The sequence below is a fragment of the Corvus kubaryi genome, unplaced genomic scaffold, assembly GCF_017639235.1.
Source record: "Corvus kubaryi isolate FWS band 111438036 unplaced genomic scaffold, C.kubaryi_AGA036_p1.0 37385, whole genome shotgun sequence".
NCBI lineage: Eukaryota > Metazoa > Chordata > Aves > Passeriformes > Corvidae > Corvus > Corvus kubaryi.
In genome coordinates, this window is record NW_024581127.1 from 22,896,018 (window position 1) to 22,914,729 (window position 18,712).

The window sequence follows — 18,712 nt, forward strand, 5'->3', positions numbered from 1 at the left end:
CTGACCAGTATCCCCAGGTCCCTTTCCACAGCTCTGCTCCAGCCCCTCATACCCCAGGCTATACACACAGCCAGGGCTGTCCCATCCCAGGTGCTGAATCCGGCAGTTGCCCTTGTTAAACTTCACACAGAGAGATTGCCCAGCCCTTTAATTTGTTGAGGTCTCTCTGCAGGGCCTTTTTGACCCCGAGGGAGTCGTCAGTTCTTCCCAATTCAGTGTCACCAACAAACTTACTTAGCATTCCTTCCAGTCCTGTGTTGAAGAGCACAGGGCTGAGGATGGAGCCTTGCCAGGTCATCAGTCTGATGTCACCCCATTCACTGTAACCTTATTGTGGTGGTCAGCAGCTGGCCTGAAGGCCTCACAATAATAATTAATCCCAGTTTATAACTGCCTGTTTTATAACTGAAATAATGAAGATATAACTGCAATTATATAAGCACCTTGACAGTAGGTTATGTAATCGGACCAGTGTGGACTGTTGGAGAGCAGGCCCAGGCCGATGGGGATGCAAGCAGCTCTTGGCTGGTTGGCTGGGTGGCAACTCGTTCAGCCCATAGGGATCAACCGTGCGGACCTTCAACTCTGTGTAAGTAAAGGAGGACTCAATAAAAGTGGGCTGTTGTGCGTGAATGCGGTGTGTCTTGTCGCTTGTCTGTCTCCAAAACTGTGACATAACCTTTTGTGCCCAACCAGTCAGCCAGTTGCTTACCTATCACATAACTCAGTTATCCAGCTGTGTGCTGGACATTTTGTCCAGGAGGCTTCTGTGAGAAACAGTATCCAAAAGGTTTGCTGAAGTCCAAAAACATTACATCTACTGGCTTTCCTAGATCAGCTAGGTGGGTTACCCTGTTGTAGAAGAAAATCAGGTTCAAAAAGCAGGACTTCCCCCTCATGAAGCCATGCTGGCTGTGACCAACTGTGACCAGTGGTGTATTTCTGTAGCATTATGTATGGTTAGAATACTTTGGTTTTGTTTATGAGAATGCACTGAGTAAAGACCTCATTAATCTTTTCCCTATGACTGTCAGTCCTAGTAAACTTCGGAGTATATGAGCAGTTCATTATTTTGAGTTAATCATGAACCTTCATCTCTCTTTGTTCTAACTTTGTTACTCCTCACAATTTTTGTTTGCCCTGAAAATAATCTTGAAAATTTTTGTTATCCACAGATGCTGCCAGTGCACTATGTGTCTCTTTTTCCAGATGAAGAAATATGTAAAACAACAGTTTCAGTACAAATCCACAGGGCACTTTACTCTTAATATTTGTCAAGTTAAAACTAACGATCCTCAATGAATTGCTTCTTGTGTGTCACTTTTAACTCTCATTCCATCCCAGTCAGACTCCATAGTAGTTTTGTGTGAAACATTTGTTCAGAACCTCCTGAATCATCCAGTTAAATGGTATCCTTTTAAAAGATGCCCTTTTGGCAGTCTGATGGTTTGATACTGAACACTTACTGATTTGAGGTTCATGGATTTAAAAATGTTATGCTGATCTTCATAGAATCATAGAATTGTTCATGTTGGAAGCAACCCTAAAAATCATCTTGTTCCAATGCCTCTGTCATGGACAGGGTTGCTCAGAGCCCCATCCAGCCTCACCTTGAACACTGCCACGGATAGGACATCTGCAGCTTCTCTGGGCAACCTGTTCCAGTGTCTCACCACCCTCACAGGTGTTTTGTTGTTCTATCAGTCTCTATAATTCTGTTTTTTAATAATTTCAACCCATTTGTCTACTGCTTGAGGTAAAAATCACTGGTGATAGATCCCATCACACCTGGTTAACAATATGTGACTTTTCTCTGAAAACAGGTACAATATAGTTGTCTTTTGTTTTTCTTTTTAAAGGCTGTAAATATTAACAGATAAATGGATGTCCAGTCTTATAATTGAAAATAAAGTGTTAGAAAATGTTGGTTTTGATTAGTTTAACCAGTGTTGAAAGTGATCTGTAAGTATGACAATACTTAGATGTGAGTAGATGTCAAAACACCTTACAAATAAGGTCTCTCTCTTTTCTCCCACATTGGAAATGCAAGAGTGGATCTCTTATTCTGCAGCAAAGGCAGCAGCATAGTTGGTTGTTCCCTGTTTAGATTGGCCACTGTGGCAGATTTGCTGGTCAGAAATAACAGTTTTTTCTTCAGCTGTGAGAGTCATAACTATTTTGTATGCAAAGCTTTTGAAAAGGAGATGACTGCAAGTAGAGATTTTACTTTGTTATTGGTTTAAAATGCAAATGCATTTTTCTATTTGCAAGCTGTAGTGGCAGCTTTCTATTTAGTGCATGTTAAGCATGCAAGCACCCTAGAAGAAGTATTTGAAGTGGATTTTGAAATGGCACCATCATCTTAATTATGAGTGTAAAATTCTCAGTTCTTCATATTTTTGTTCTATTTTTGGAACAATTATGGAAAATGGAGATTAGTCTAGACTTCACTGTTCTGCTTGTATGGTATCTAGGTCTTCTCACTAAATGTGTTTAAAGTTTGGTGACATTTTTATTACACACAAGCAGTACAAAGTTGCCTAAAATGTGAATAAGAGTGCAGGTATTGCAAGTAGATGTCTGAGTGATAAAATATTCAGCCTTCTCTGTGCAGCTGCTAGCAGTAGCCAAGGTCTGTACTACAGTTTTTCATCTGGGAGAGAGGAGAAACTCTTCAAACCACTACCAGAATAGATGTGCAGTAGCTAAATTGCAAAGTGCAGAATTTGACAGAATTGTAAATTATCACAGTAAATACTGTCAAGGCAGGACTGTGCAAGGTGTTGGACCAAAACCATACACTTTGACTTACACCGATGAAAGTAAGGGTAGTGAACATAATTCAAATGCTACCAGATCCGTGAATAAGTATAGGATTTGGCCAAGAAGATGACAGTTTCAAGAAAAGTGGCAGTTCCTCAGCTGTAAAACACTTGAATGAATTACTGGGCATCAGCATGTGCTGAAATTTAATATTTTAGTTAATGCTAACTGAACTTTAACTGCTGGTTAATGAAATGGCACCAGATGAAGTATTTACAAATACCAGTAAAGCAATACAAACACAGATGTTCCAATGTTTGGTTTATGTATCATTGACTGTTATATCATTATATATCATTGAAATTATCTTCATGCTTCTGGTGTTCCCTTACTTTCCTCACCAGGCTGGTGGCTCTCAAAATTACTGCCTGCAACAGTGCTGGACATGTTATCCCTCCTAAACATGCAGAGCTCTGACTGGCTCTGGAAGTGCCCCCTCTTCACTTCAAGGATCATTTTCATGTGACTGGTAATAAGTGTGGAAGGTATCTTTTCAGCTTTATACCGGCTAGCGCTTGTATTTCAATGCCTTAGAAAGCCTCGAGCAGCCTTGAGAGGTAGCAAGGGCGATCTAGCACTTCAGTAGCTCTAAAATCGGTACCTGAATCAGCTGCAGAGCAAATACCATCAGCAGAAGCAAAGAGGGAGAAATATAGCTCCCTGCTCGCTCAATTCCCTGCAGCTAGAAGCTTTCAAATGAGACAGACAACCAGAGATGTTCACAGGAAAGTAGCTGAGCTGAGGGAGAGGGCGGAGCCTCCCCTCTACCATCTTTTATTTGGAGAAGGGGAAAGGGGAGGACTGGGGGCGGACCCGGGGTGAGCGGCCAATCAGACACTGCTGAAGAGTCTGAGTTACATTTGGCTTTGCCCGCACTTGGAACAAAGGAGCTCGGAGCACATGGGCAGGAGCATGTGTCTTTGGGAGGGGGAGGGGAAGCTCAGAACAGGCAGCAACAAATAAGCAGAGCTGCTTACTAATGGTTGGACTCAATGATTGTAAAGGTCTTTTCCAACTTAAATTGTTCTATGATTCTATGGCTATTTTTATATTTTTGATAAGGCAGAAGCTGGATAAACATGCTGACACTTCCAAAAGCAAATACCAGAGCATAAGATTGTGATATTTTTGGAATATAAAAATATTTGAGAGGTTTGGATTTCTTGGAGCTTTGTTTTGCCCAGATAGGACTTGGGAGTGTGGAGCTACAGTGCTCCAGAATGCTACAGAATACTGTATCGCATATTTGTGGGAATACTCCAAGTTAACACACACTCTCACAATGCAACCATTAATCCAACACTTTTGGAGACAAAATAATGGATATTGAATGTGTGTTCAGTGTCACAGCACAGAAGGTGCCTGCTAGGCAGTTGCAAAAGTCCAAGGTTTTTCTTACATAAGAAGACAAAAGTCCAGAGCAGATTTATGCCTTGTTAGGAAAGAAGAAAGGAGCTTATCTTTCCTCTTGTCTTCCATAGAGGCAGCAAGGCCCTATCCATGACCATTCTTGTTGTCCCACAGAGAAAAGCCCTGCTCTGATTGTAGTATTTCTTACTGACTGAGAAGCTGGAACTTGTGCACAAATGCTACTCGAAGTAATCACTAGAGGATGGATTTAGAGGGAGGAAGACAAGGATTCTGGTCTCATAGGAACCAAGACTTCATCTGTCCTGCACAAGCCAAAAACACTACAGCTGAAGGGTAGCTGACCACTGCTGTGGAAGCAGTAAACTCCAGATGTAGATAAGAAGACCTGAAGATAAAAAAAAAAAAAAAAATAAAAAAATCTGCAATGACACCCAAAGACACTGTGAGTCAGCTGGGGTTGACAGAGGATGGATTAGTTTAATTGCTTCATGCTAGCAGAGGAAATGGAAGATTTATAAATGAATTTACAAATACATCAGTGCAGAAAAAAAAATTGGGGAAGGAAGTGAGTAGTTTTCTCATTCCCTTTATGTAATAGTAATGAAGACTGATGTGGTAGAACATCAGGGCTTTAAAGGGGAAGGGGATTTTCCTGACTTGGAAGGTTATTTGATACGTTAAAGGAGCAAGCTGACTGATATGTATTGCACGATATTAATTAAAGTGACAAAAAATATGTACCAGTGCCAGTTTTTATTTAATAAGATGTAATGGATAAGTGGAATATAAGAGGTAAATAGATACAATATAGAGAAACTTTTGTCTTGTTAAATCTAACTTCTGTGTAAATTTTAAGGCTTTTTTTTTGTTCATATTGCATGAGGGACACATTCTGGAATTTGTTTCAACTCAACAGAACAAACAACATTATGACCAGTCTGCAAGAGTGTTTGTATTGATTGAATGTAGTCAGAATCCGAATCTGTGTTTTCCAGCACTTCTCACCAGACTAGACCCAGTAAAGACCACCAGTGTATGTGAGGGAAATAAGCAGAGGCACGTTTCCATGTGCCTCCTTAACTCTGGGAGCATCACAGCTCACTGAATGCCTCTGTGTTCAACTTGCAAGCTGTCTGGTTCATTGGAGTTCTGCTTCTGCACGTGTTCCCAGCCGCTGATGATATCTGGTAGTCACTGCTGAAGTTGTATAAACTGGGATTTTTCAGCCTGAACCCTATGAGAGACCTGATGTGCTTAGGCCGTCTTTGGCCCCTTGTGCTCTCACTTTCAGCTGACTGCACATAGTACAAAGCTACAGAGCAATGTTCTGGAATGGAGTTGAAATTCAGTGGATGTAAGGAATGAATTACATACATGTCTGTGCTAAAATTTTCTCCTAGGCCTGTGTGTGCTTATCATGAAATCTTGCTTGAAAAATAAATTCAGATTTGCCGAAATAGGAAGAAAGATTGGTGGGTTTAAAGTTGTCTGAGTAGCAATGGATAATAATGCAGTTGTTTTTATAGCCATATAGAGGGTTTAATGGTATTTACAGTCCTGGAGAGGGGGGAGGAAGTTCATGAAGACAGTCTGTTACTGGAATACATTGTTAGAATGGGAAGACTTTCAAACAATAAGGGGAAAATATAAAGAAATACAGCAACAATCAAAACTTGGGTGAGTATACTCTGGCCATAAAATAGAGGCAATGAAAGGGGATTTGGGAAAACACATTTTAAACCTGCATTAAAGAGATAAGTTTGGATGCAGTGAGAGGAAAAAAGCCACTGCAGTTTTGGGGTGCATGTCCAAATATTGCATAGTACGGAGCGTGAGAGCTCTTGCTCTGTAACCAGTAATTCTGATACTGTAATTCTGCATGAAATACTGAATTAGTTTTGGGGTCAGCATGATACTAACACAGTAGAACAGAAGAATACTGATGTGCTCCCATATGAATAATCTTTAGAATAACTTGTGAATGTGAATACAAGGCTTAAATGTAGAAATTCTTGAGTAGATGCAAAGGGGAGGTTATTAGAGTGATTTGGAGTGGCTGTAGTATAGAACAGTGAAAGAAGGTAAACAAGAACTTATTTCACCAAACAGCAGTGAAGAGGGAAACCTCTTAGCATCAAGATACAAAATACTGATTTCCCTAGCAGTTTAGAAGATGCCTCTTGGGTTGTGTGGAAATTTTAAAACTAAACAGCGCAAGAAGGCTAAACAAATGCATTAGGAAAAGGAAAAAAAGAATCCTGTCTTGGACTGGCAGAGCAAGAGGTGGACTGAGCTGACCTGACTGGTTTTTTCACCTTTGGATTGTACAGTTATAAAGCATGTTTATCAGATGACTGTCAGATGATGAGCTCCTGAGAGCACCTGGACTGGATGCCACCTGCAAGTATTAAAGAGGACTTTGTGGCTTCTTTGTGATGATTTGCTGCTGAAATTCCTCTTCAGGTTAACACGCCCTCATGGAATTTCTATTAGAGGAATTAGAGCAGACAAAGAAATGAAGCAGTACCTTGTTTCTCACTCCCTGCTTCCCCACCTCTCATCCCAAGCCTCCCACTCCTAGTTTTGATGCATTTCCTAGTGAAGTAGCTGGTACCTGATTACCCTCTGTTGATTCAATAGAACCTAGGAAGCCTTTTACTAATGGGACATGCATTATTATTTGTCCACCCTTCCCCATCTCATAACAAAACCAGCTGTAGTGCTTGCATGCCTTGCAGTGTGAGCTGGTGTCACAGTCTGCACCAAGGGAACACAGACACAGAGGGCTGTTCTAAGTGTGTAAAATATCTGATCATATTTTGCCTCAGATATGAAGCAGCATTATAAATTGTTATGTAAACCACGTTACTTTTATAGCATTTACACACGTTACATATAGTTTTGTTTGGTGTGGGAGTTTTCAATTACTTTCTAGGAAACAAGAACTTTTTTTGAAGATCTTGAATAGTCTGAGCAACCACATCTAAAATGCCCTCCAGCACTCTCAGAAGTAAGGGATGGAAATAGAACATAGGGATTGTTCTTCCTCACAGGAAAGAAAATGGCTTTTTACATGTGTAATTATGATTGCCACAGTCCCAATTTCTCATCAAAATCATTTGGTAGCTTAGATTTTATAAAAACTATCAGCCCCACCATACCATTTGGAAAGTAATAAGCAAATTCACGGTAGTTAAGCTAAATGCAGTTAGATTTATGTATTTTACAGCATGAAGTTGCAGAGACCACTATAATTTAAATTAGTTTTACAAAGCCAGAGTGCAGCTGGAATAAATTCAAGCAAAGACTATGTGGCTTTCATATCAGAGCTTTTGAACTTGACTTGAACAATTCAGCTAGTTTTCCTGCTGAACAAAAAATTAGGCAGAGAAACAGTAAATCCTTCAGATGTGCAAACTTCTGTCACAGACAGGAATAAGGAAAACAGGTGGAAATTTCAGCCTGCTGATACTCTGAAATACAATTTTCAAGCAGATTATGGAATGTACCATTATACCATTTTGCCACACATTAACACAGCAGCCACCAAAAAAAGTGGTTTCAGTGACAGAGCCCAGACTTGTAGCATAAGGCCAGCAACATTCATGTTGTGTGCTGGCTGTGTTCAGGTCTGAGGCACAAATATTTATTCCCAAACTCAATTGCTTCCCTGTGCCATGCATATAAAATTTCAGAAGCCCCTTGTATTACGGTTTGTGTGCTTTTTTAAAGGCCTTTCACTGACACATAATAAAGTCAAGTCTCTGGTGATCAACCATATACTGGTATGCCAATGAAGATCTCTATTTGTGTGGGTGGAGATGTACAAAACCAAGAGGTACCTCTGCCCCTGAAGTGCAGGTTAGATAAACAGGAGGGATTAATGACAGAAACAGACAGCAAAGAAATGCTTCCCCCAGGACTGAAGGGTTTGGGGTTTGTTTGTCAGCTTTTTATTTAAATATGTGAATAACTGTCTCCGTTCAGTGCATGCAGGTTTCCATTTCCAGCTCCAAGACAATTTGCATTTAAAGTTTGGGTTCAGGCTTTTGAGAGGCAGGAATTATCTACAGTGTGCAAATGTGAATGTGGAGTGCAACTGCCCAGCAGACTGGTGATACATCATCTCCAGGGTTTTTGTCAAGGTCTTATATTTTAGCAGTGTCAGCCTTCCCAGTCTATTGCAAGCACAATTTACACCCCTTCTTTCTCCAAAGAGGAGAGGAAAGGCGACAGAGATGTTCCCAGAGGAGTGACTAATTTTTACCCTTCAGGAGTGTTCAAGGATAGCCATCCCTAGTAATCATTAAATTGTTGTTTTTAAAACAAGGAAAAGAAAAAAGCAAATCAGTTAATCCCATTTCCCAAGTGTTCTGCAGTGCACATCATTATCTATTCTGCTTCTTGTAGTCGTTACCAGAAAAAAATTAGGTCTAGCAATGAATGGTCAGTATGATGCTGTGAGCAACACAGAGTTCAATTTGAAATTTAAAATAGACTCTGTTGTCTGCCTATATCAGCTATTAACTTTAGTGTCATTGTCACAAAGCCATCAATCTGTGTCTGTCCCAAACCCATTTTCTGTGTAGAGTCAGCCCATCTTCCTTATTTCCTACACATGCAGATTTTAAATCATGTTGTAAACCTTGTACTGCACAAAAGGTTGAAGGCTGAAAGACTTGGCAGGTTGGGGTTTTTTTAATTCCCCTGCCTCCCCCCAACATACATTCAGTATCCACCAACAGATGACAGATTGCAGCTACTCTTTGAACTGGATCATGCCAGAAATAAGAAAACAGAAAAAAAACAGCCCTAAAGCTGGTATGAAATGGATGAAAGCCTGGCTCCACTGAAGCTAATGGCAAATGCAGTAGAACTTAATTTCCAAGTAATTGCTACTGCTAAAAATTGTTTCAGAGAAACAGTGCACAAAGTGGCCTTTGTAGGCTGGATCTTGTACATTTTAGAGATGATCTCTGCTTGTGTAGCACCAAAGCAGCTGAGCACATCAGAAATGCCTCAGTTAGTTGTCATCTAGTTTAATGTGGGGGTGTTTGCTACTGGAACATTTTAAGCATGTAATTGAGAGAGTCTTCTGTTCTGGATTTTGCCTCTCTTCTGTGTCTAACGATGTCTAAGAACATTGACTTTTAAGGCCCATAAATTTCCTCAAAATTTCCAGAAGGCACAGCTTTAGGAACATATATGTGATTTGTAAAGGATAGCTGTAATAGGAAGAATTGCTTCACTGGAGAGCCTATTCTGATCTTCATTTTATTCTGTCAACATGAATCCTTCAAGCAAGGGTCATTTTAAAATACCTACAGAGAAGTTTCTGCCTCTTGAGTCCATGACAGAATGTTGCTTCATTAGCCTACATCTCTCTGGAACAACTGTAAAGGGACCAATTTGTATACTACAATAACTGTGATGTTGTGTTGCATTAGTACATAACATAGCAAGTAATGAAACCTGGCTAATTCTGGCCATTTATGTGTGCAATTACTTTATTGTTAAAGTGTTGGACACCTGGAACCTGAGTACTTCAAAAGCTGCTTTGAGTGCCGTGTCCAACAACTACAGTGACACTAATACTTGTTGCAAATCTTGTGTTCAAATCCCATTTCAACCCATAGATGTCTATGTTACTGTAATACTGGAGCCTAGGTTTTGCTTACAGGATCTCACAAGCTTGCTAAGCCTTGATGTAACTGAGCTGCTGTGATCCCTGGATAGGATCTAAGCATTGGCAAAACTCCTGTGCTGACCCATTTATCACCTCTCCCTCTTGGGAACTGGCACTAGTAGGCATTTTGTAAGTGAGGCACAAGAGACTATACAGTGAGATGCAACACCTGTCCCACTGGTGTTTGAAGCACTTCCTTGAAAGACCCAGACTCAGGTCTTCAAACTTTGGGAGCACATCCGGCTCAGACTGAGGCAAAGAGGGGTGCAGCAGAGTGAGTCAAGCCTGAAAGGAGCCAGCTTTGTGTCTGGAAGGTGTTCTCTCATATGCAAGTCTCTTTTTTTGCATACGTTGAAGCCCCACTGCAGAGAGAGAAGGCAAATATGTATTTCATGAAAACAGAGATAACACAGAGTACATGCATAATTTATATTTGTTGGAAGATACAGCTTCTGAGTGCAAATCAAATAGCTGTATACAGAAAAGGGAAGAGTAGAATATACTGCTGTGTTGGGGTTTTGTGGCACAGTTTCAGCAGTGGGTGGCTTCAGGGGTCGCTTCTATGAGAAGCTGCTGGAAGCTTCCCTCTGTCTGACAGAGCCAACACCAGCTGGCTCCAAGATGGACCTGCTGCATGCCAAGGCTGAGACCATCAGCCTGTGGCAGCACCTCTGGGATAACGTATTCAAGAAGGGGAAAAAACTTTTTGGAGGAGTGAGAATATGTGAGAGAAACAGCCCTGCAGCCCCCAAGGTCAGTGAGGAAGGAGAGGCAGGAGGTGCTCCAGGTGCTGTAGCAGAGTTTCCTCTGCAGCCCGTGGTGCAGCTCATGGTGAGGCAGCTGTGCCCCTGCAGCCCATGGAGGTCCATGGTGGAGCAGAGATCCACCTGCAGCCCCTGGAGGACCCCATGCTGGAGCAGGTGGGTGCCCAAAGGAGACTGTGACTCCATGGGAAGCCTTTGCTGGAGCAGGCTCCTGGAAGGGACCTGTGGACCCATGGAGAGAGGAGCCCACACTGGAGCAAGTTCTGTGGCAGGACTTGAGACCCTGCAAGGGACCGCCATTGGAGCAGTCTGTTCCTGAAGGACTGCACCCTAGGGAAGGGGCCCATGGTGGAGCAGGGGAGGAATGTGAGGAGTCCTCCCAATGAGGAGGAAGGAGTAGCCGAAACAAGGTGTGATGACCTGACCACAGCCCCATTCCTTGTCCCCCTGTACTGCTGGGAGGAAGACTGAGAGAACTTAGATATAAAGTAGAGCCTGGGAAAAAGGGGGGAGTGCAGGGAAAGTGATTTAAGATTTTTCTCTCACTACTTCACTCTGATTTTTTATTGGCAATAAATTAAACTAATTTTCCCAAGTTGAGTCTCTTTAGCCTGTGATGAGAACCGGTGAGTGATCTCTCCCCATCCTTACCTCAATCCATGAGCCTTTCTTTATATCTTCTCTCCCCTGTCCAGCTGAGGAGAGAAGTGATAGAGTGGCTTTGGTGGGTACATGGCATCCAGGCAGGGTCAACCCAAAATTTCAGAAAGAGAATAAGCAAATGCTCCCCTTAGCTACAGTAGCTAAGGGCAAAGGAAAAAGAGAGAGATAGTATTTGCATAAGTCCAACACTGCTTCTGTGATGCCAGTGAATTTGCAGTTACGGGCTTAAGCGTGAGATATGGTTGCAACACATTCTCACCAGATCCTTGCAAAATTGCCAGATAATACTCCATTGTAGAAAATATACAACACATCCTATTTCTTATGCTCTCTTCACAGTCTTCTATATGGTGCATAAGAAACAGAGTCCTATAACTCTTCTCACTACAAATACACTGTGGTGGTTTTAAGCCCAGGTGGACACATATATTCACAAACCCAACCTCACATGATTCATATTTTGTATGGATGGAGAAAACATCCTTTTTCAATGGCTAAGCCACTAGGTTTGATGTAACTCCAATACCCAAGTGAGATCCTCCACCACTTGTTGGAACCATGAGACTGCAGTGCCTCTTGTCTTCTAGGAGTTCTCTAAGTAAGGAAGACAGCTAGGACTGTCTATGAAATATGAAAGACACTTATGGCAGGAGAACAAAAATGTGCTGGGCACAGAGGACACTCAGCCAGCCAGTTAAGGATAGAGGAGTTCTCAGGAAACCCTTATCTTAACTTTGACTATTTTTGTACCTCGGAAGGGATTTTGATTTGAAAAATGTAACAGGACTCCATCTGTAGAATAAGAAAGACAATAAAACTTTATTCCAGGCCTCTTGGTTTTATCAGTTATTGATGTCTAGAAGTAGGTTGGTACTGTACAGGGCTTGAAAAATGCTGCTGCCTCCGGGGACTTTTAACCAATGAATTGTAAACACAAGCCTGGTGCTCATTAGTGGCCAGAGTATGATAGTTTTGGCAATGTTTGGCCTTGTCTGAATGTCATAATGGAGTAGGAAGGGCTGTAGGAGCACATATCCACAGAGAAAGATGTGCTTTGAGAAAGGATGTATGAAAACAGAAGTGCATTCCTTTCTAAACTGCATAAAAGAAGAATTCAGTTTTTGAGGATGGTTTGGAGCATGGAGGAGACAATAAAGGCATCACTGAGGTGTGATGTACTGGACGAGTGGAAATGAGAGCAAGAAATATTGCAGTTGGTGCTATAAGTCAGGGCGGTGTTCTGGGGATCCTTGAAGGGAAGCACAAGTAGCTGAAATTTAATGCAGGAGGCCAAAGGAACATGATGGAAGAATTCAGAGGTGCCGCTGTTGAGGCAGATGATTTACTGAGACATTTGAAATAGGTTGCAAAGGAAAAAGGTGAAAATGAAGAGGAGGCTGTAGTACTCTTGCGGAGAAATGATCAGGGCATGACCACAATTTTTGTTCACATGGCTGACACGGGTGAGACTTAGAGAAGTTGCACATGGTGAAATGATGTAATTTGGCAAATGTCTGGCTCTTGTTTCAGACTGGGAGAGATGACTCTCAGGAGATTTAATTAACGTGTAGGACTCCTTGTAGGAAATTGCTAAGTATTGCTATGCCCAGAAGTTTCTCAGGAAATTGAGAGCAAAATGAAACACAATTACAATTTCCTCACTCCACAAAGAAATTCTGCAAGAGTTGCAATCTGTGCTTGCTGTCCAGGAGATGAATATTCAAGTCTGTTGTCTCCTTCTGAATAGAAAGCTCTAGAAAGATCAAGTACTTCTTTCTTGGGCCTCCAGAAGGTTTATGCTGAATGATGTTTGAAACATAGCTCAATAAATGTTTATGAAGAGATAAAGTATAAATTCTATCTTGATTTCATATTGACTCGTTATAGACAAGCAACTGTTCTGAAAATGTTTCCACATAATCATTCATCTCCCGTTAGAGAATGCAGTGTGCCAGCTTCTGAGAGAGAAGAAAATTATCATGTATTATTTTTAGATGCAAGCAATTTGTGGTTAATGTTACTCTGCCAGAACAGGGTACCAAACCCCCAGCTTCAAAACCATGCAAGTTTATTGGATAGCTATAAAACTCCATGTGAAGGAAAGAGGAGAGATTTTCACCTAACTCAAATAATCTGACATGTACTTCCAGTCTACAGATAAGACTGAAGCTGGAGTAGCTCAACAAGAGAAGATGAAGAATATTAACACACTGTCTATATGTGGATGCAAGGAGCATGGAAAATAAACAGCAGGCTCTAGGAAAGATACAAAACAGTGAAGTTTATGAGCTAGTGGGCATAGCTGAGGCAAGGTGGGCTGATGCCTGTCAATGCTTTGAATGTCAATAGATTTGAATGTCAGTGCTTTGTCTGTCAAGACAGACAGTGTGCACAGATAGGCAGAGGCATGGTGGCAGGATGCAGCTGTTTTCTCACTGGTGGGGTGCATGCAATGGGCTCAAATGATGTTCTGTTTTCTCAAAGAAACTTAACTTGGTAGATCAGCAGAAATAATGAACATGATGGATTCAGTGCAGGGTTTTTTCATTCATGAGCTCTTGGAAATCTATAGAGTCCAAAAAAACCTGGATGTTTGTGATAAAAAACAGTTCAACCTTTTTTAGTTAAATTAACACTCACAGTTAAGTAGTGTAGCAAGGCTACAAAATGCTTGATGCTCTGTTTGAATGTTGGGTGTATTCTTGTGAAGCTTCCTAGTTACAATAATTAGTACCAGCCCTGGGACAGACCACCCACTTCTCTTTCCCACTTTGATGTCAGCTGCTGAAGGGAAGAATGTAAATAGAAGCTGGACTGTAAACACAAACACTAACTGAGGTCTTTGGTCCCAGTATTGTAGCCCTGACTCATTGTTTTAGGTTTAACAGCTCAAGCATATAGGAAAGAGCTCTCCTATGAAATATGTAACCATAAAAAAGACATTTTAGCCACCTCCAAGCATAAGTAGTTTGACCATTTGTGTGTCCCTTTTGCACATGGAGTGTTAGCACTGAAATCCTGTGTCCATTATCTGAGCTGCAGTTCTCAAAACCAGCTAGCACTAGGTGAAGTCAGACTCAGCTTTCCAGGGGAGCTGGGAGCCACAGATGACCCAAACTGGTCAAAGGGATATTCCATACTGTATAGTGATTGATGTGCTCAGGAATAAAAATGGGTAGAGGAAGTAAGAAGTGGAGTTTTGTCTTCCAAGGTGGTCATTGCTCAGCTGGTCTGCCTGTCAGACAGGGTGAGTAATCTCCTTTGTCCCAATTGGTTTTTTTCTCTTCCCTCGCCTATTAAACCGTCTTTCTCTCAACTCATGAGTTTTCTCATTTTTGTTCCACTTGTTCTCTCCCAGTGGAACTTGAATGCTCAAGGAGAAGGGTGGTCTTGTGAACATATCAATGTGAAAACAGCATCGTGGGGCATTGTGCCAGCCACAGGGTTAGAGCTGAGGCAGTTTCTGAGGCACATCAATAAAGACACCTTCAGCCTGCTTTAGCACCTACTTTTCTGCTCTGGTAGGGATGAGATGTCTCAAGAGCCTGTGTGAATTATGGAGTAAGAGGTGAGGTACCCAGGATGCCTCCTACTGCTGTGGCTCTCAGGTCCCTTTCAAGCTAGCTTCCCACAGATATATGTGCACTACTAAATGACTGTCTAAAGATAGTTCATTTAGAGACACTTTTCCACAGGATTCCCCCAAGTTTGGATCTGTCCACCATCCATTAGTTACCACTATCACAGAAAGTCTTGAAGCTTCCCTTCTCCTCCTCAAGCCAAAATATCACAGTGGAAAACAGTCTCACATCAGTTCAAACACTCTAGGAGGAAAACCACCAAAAATTATTATGTATTAGGTCCTCCATGGGGACCCTGGTGGAGACTGAGGCTGTATGCTAGATGTATGGATTTCCAGTTGCCTCCAGGAAAACCCCTGAAGTTTCAGGCTGCAATCCAAGTTGTGTGTATAGCTTGTTGCAAATGCCTGTAGGCAGGGAGGCACAGCCTAACCCTTGTTTAAAACATGATAGGGAAAGACAGGCATCTGCTGCAGAATACCTGCATGTGCCTCCAAACGGGGAGTTGCTGTGGTGGAAGGTCCTGGTCTGAAGGAGAGAGTAATAGGAATTAAAACATTATCCTCTGTCACCTATTCTGATTAGCATCCTGACTACCTAGTCTCCTTTCCTCCTTGAGATTTTTATTTCATGACTGGTGGCTGTGGGGAAAACATGATGTGAAACCACCACATGGTGGCTGGACAGTGCACTGAAATATAAAGAGGAAGATTTCTGGTAAAAGAGCTCACAGGTTATTTATCCAGGAGTGAGCTTAGTAAGCTTTTCCAAAGGTATCTGCAGCTAGCCTCTGTCTCCAGGCATGGTGTCCTGGCCTTGGGAGGCAGCCGTGCTGCTTGCAGGTGGCTGGGATGCTCATACCCAGGGTGTTACTGCCATCCCTACCCAGCCCTTTTTGTAACACATGGTGCGACCCAGAGCTGAGAGGGCAAAGCCACACTTGCACCTCGTGCTTCAGACTCTTGCAACACATTTCGGTTTCCACTCTTGTTGCTCCCCTGTGCAGCTGCTTCCTACTGTCTCCCCATCACCCCAAAAGCAGATGCCTCTGTTCCTCTCCCAGAAGCCCTGAACCTCCCTCCTAGACTCTTTCAGTTTTGCTTAAATGCTTTTGAGTAGTAGATGCTTCCTTGCTTGGATCAATTGAAAGATGGAAAATTTTTGTTTGACCAAGCTAGCCCTTAATCCTTTAAAAGGAAGCTTTTATCCAGGCAGTGAAACACACAGAACAGGCTTGTTAGCAGAAAATATTGCACTGTTGTATTTTGTTTGGCAGCAGACTGCAACACTTTATAGACATGCATGTGTCCAAGGAAGCTTTGCCATGGGACTGGATGCAACCTGCTGGGAACAGGGGAGGGAGAGGAACTGGAGATGGGTCCGTGATGAGATATTGCAAACTCCAATTGCCCTACATGTGTCATTAAATCCACACTTCTAGATATAAAAACAGTGTGGGACTGTCAACACTAAATATGTCAGTCACAGGTAGAAATTGCCTGGTGTCCTGCAATTTATATTTGCATGAAATCAAAAATAGTAGGAGGAAATCTGCCCACAGCAGGCTTTCAATTTACGTCAGTCTGCCAAACTCTTCAGCAAAAGCAAGCCACTGTGTGAACACTTAGTCATCACCTTCATTTAACATCCAGTGGGTGTAATGTTTGGCAGCCTAGCCCTCTGAAGAGACAGCCCTGGCATCTCATTTTAGCACATTATCCCATTATATTGTGTGCTGTAGTATCCTGGTGTAAGGAAAGAAAGGAAAACATAGCTGTGTGCACAAGGGCTGCACAATTAAAGCTGGCTTCTCTGGGGCAAGTAGAGTGTCTGTGATTAAAAACTGGAGGGCGGGAGATACAGTGGGTAAGTGAGGCAAGAGCTGTGACTGCCTGAGCAGGCTGAGGGTTGGAGACCAGCACCATCTACAGCTGAGGAACCTCTTTCCAAACCTGCTTCTGGAGAGAAGGAAAAAAGACTGTCCATGTGACCTAATCTAGTGTAAGGTGTCCCTGCCCATGGCAGGGGGGTTGGAACGAGGAGATCTCTAAGGTCCCTTCTGACCCAAACCATTCTACTAATCTATGAATCTATGAAATAGGAGTGGCACTGCTCTGCTGCACTCAGCACAACTTGGAAACTTATTCTCAGTTCTTGCTTGTTTTGGTCTTCTGCATGCTTTTCTCTCCTCCATGATGCTCAGGTGATTGGCGCTCGACCTACAAGGAGCATGGCTGGTTCCTTGGACTTTGCCAGTCCTTCCAGGGACATTGGCTGGGCCATCCCATGGCTCACAAGTCGTCTGACTCATGAAGAATGGAGGTTGCTTTGTGCCTGAGCTGGGGATCTTGGGTAGACTTTGGGTCTCAGGGTGGACTTAGAGATCTTTGTAGACACCAAAACTCATTTGAAATCTGACTCCACTGGGAAGCAAAGGTTTGCAAGGATACCTAGGTAGACGCATAATGCCAAGTTCAAGTTTAGAAAGTACCGAAGTGCACAACATTGATGTTTACTAAATCTTTATCAGCTCTTTTTCAACAAACCCTATGATGTTATCTGCAAGTACTAAATATCTATTTTGGTCCTTAGGTGCTTAATATCTGTGTAATCAAAAATTCAAGGCCCAGATGGATCCTCAAGGGCAGGAAACTTTCAGAGGTATTCATGTAGTTGACCATTAAGAGCCAGACTCCTGTGATTACACATGAGACACCCAAACACCTTCCTTTTAGTTCTCCCTGGTGCAGAACCCAAAATAAGAGTGGTCATATAGACATTGCAGCTGTCCAGTACATTAAACATAAACAGAGGCATGCTGTCACAAAGGCCAGCCAGCATCAGAGCTTGCAGAGGTGGGAGCCACATACAGACTGCCTCCCTGGGGAGGCCCTGAGCATTCCTGCTCCCAGGTTGTGGTTAGGTGCTCTTTGGCAGTTTAAGAAGTGTTCAAGGCCAGGTTGGATGGGGCCCTGAGCAACCTGATCTAGTGGTTGACATCCCTGCCCATGGTAGAAGGGTTGGAACTAGATGATCTTTGAGGTCCCTTCCAACCCAAACCATTCTGTGATGCAGAGGTGGCACAAGCCAAAAAGGTTTCCAAGAAAAAAAAAGCACCTATGACTGAATTACACTTTCCCTTGATGTCCCCTGGCACTCCGTAGGTGACCAGCACAGAGGGAGTCATGAGCTGTCTGTACAGCCCTTGGCAGGGAGCAGCAATGGTGGAAGAAGAGGCCTTTCATCTGCCTTCGTCACGTGCCCTGATTCCAAGGCTGGGCCATGGTGGGTTTGCTGTTGCACCCTCCTCATGGCCCCAGGAACCTTGATTTTTTGTGCATGCAGCTGCTTTCTCTCTATCTGTCTCAACCTCCGACAACTCCGTGCTTTGCTGGCCAGCCACTGTCTTAGACGTTTATCTGCCTCCAGGCACTGGAGGAAAACCTGAACACCACTGAGCATGAGGCAGAAAGTCCTGTGAGAGCTTCACAGCTGTGTGCTCAGATGAGCGACATCAAAATCCCTCCTTGCATGTTGCACCCTTTAAAATGTTATCCCTAGAAAAACTGGACGTAGTTAATGTGGTGCTTTTGAGACCTTGTAACAGGCCGTGATGGCATGGGCATCCTCGAAATCCAACCCGAGCTGGGGGTGAGGAGGTAGATATTTTTATTTACAGACAGCCTGTGACCTGATCCTGTGAAAGAATGCTTGCTAATAGGCCTGATATGAGTGGGATTACTCTCATTACTCAGTAAAGAGTAAGCCCACCAGCAGAATAAACATTGGCAGGATCAAGCAGCAGATGAGTCATCTTTTCCAAA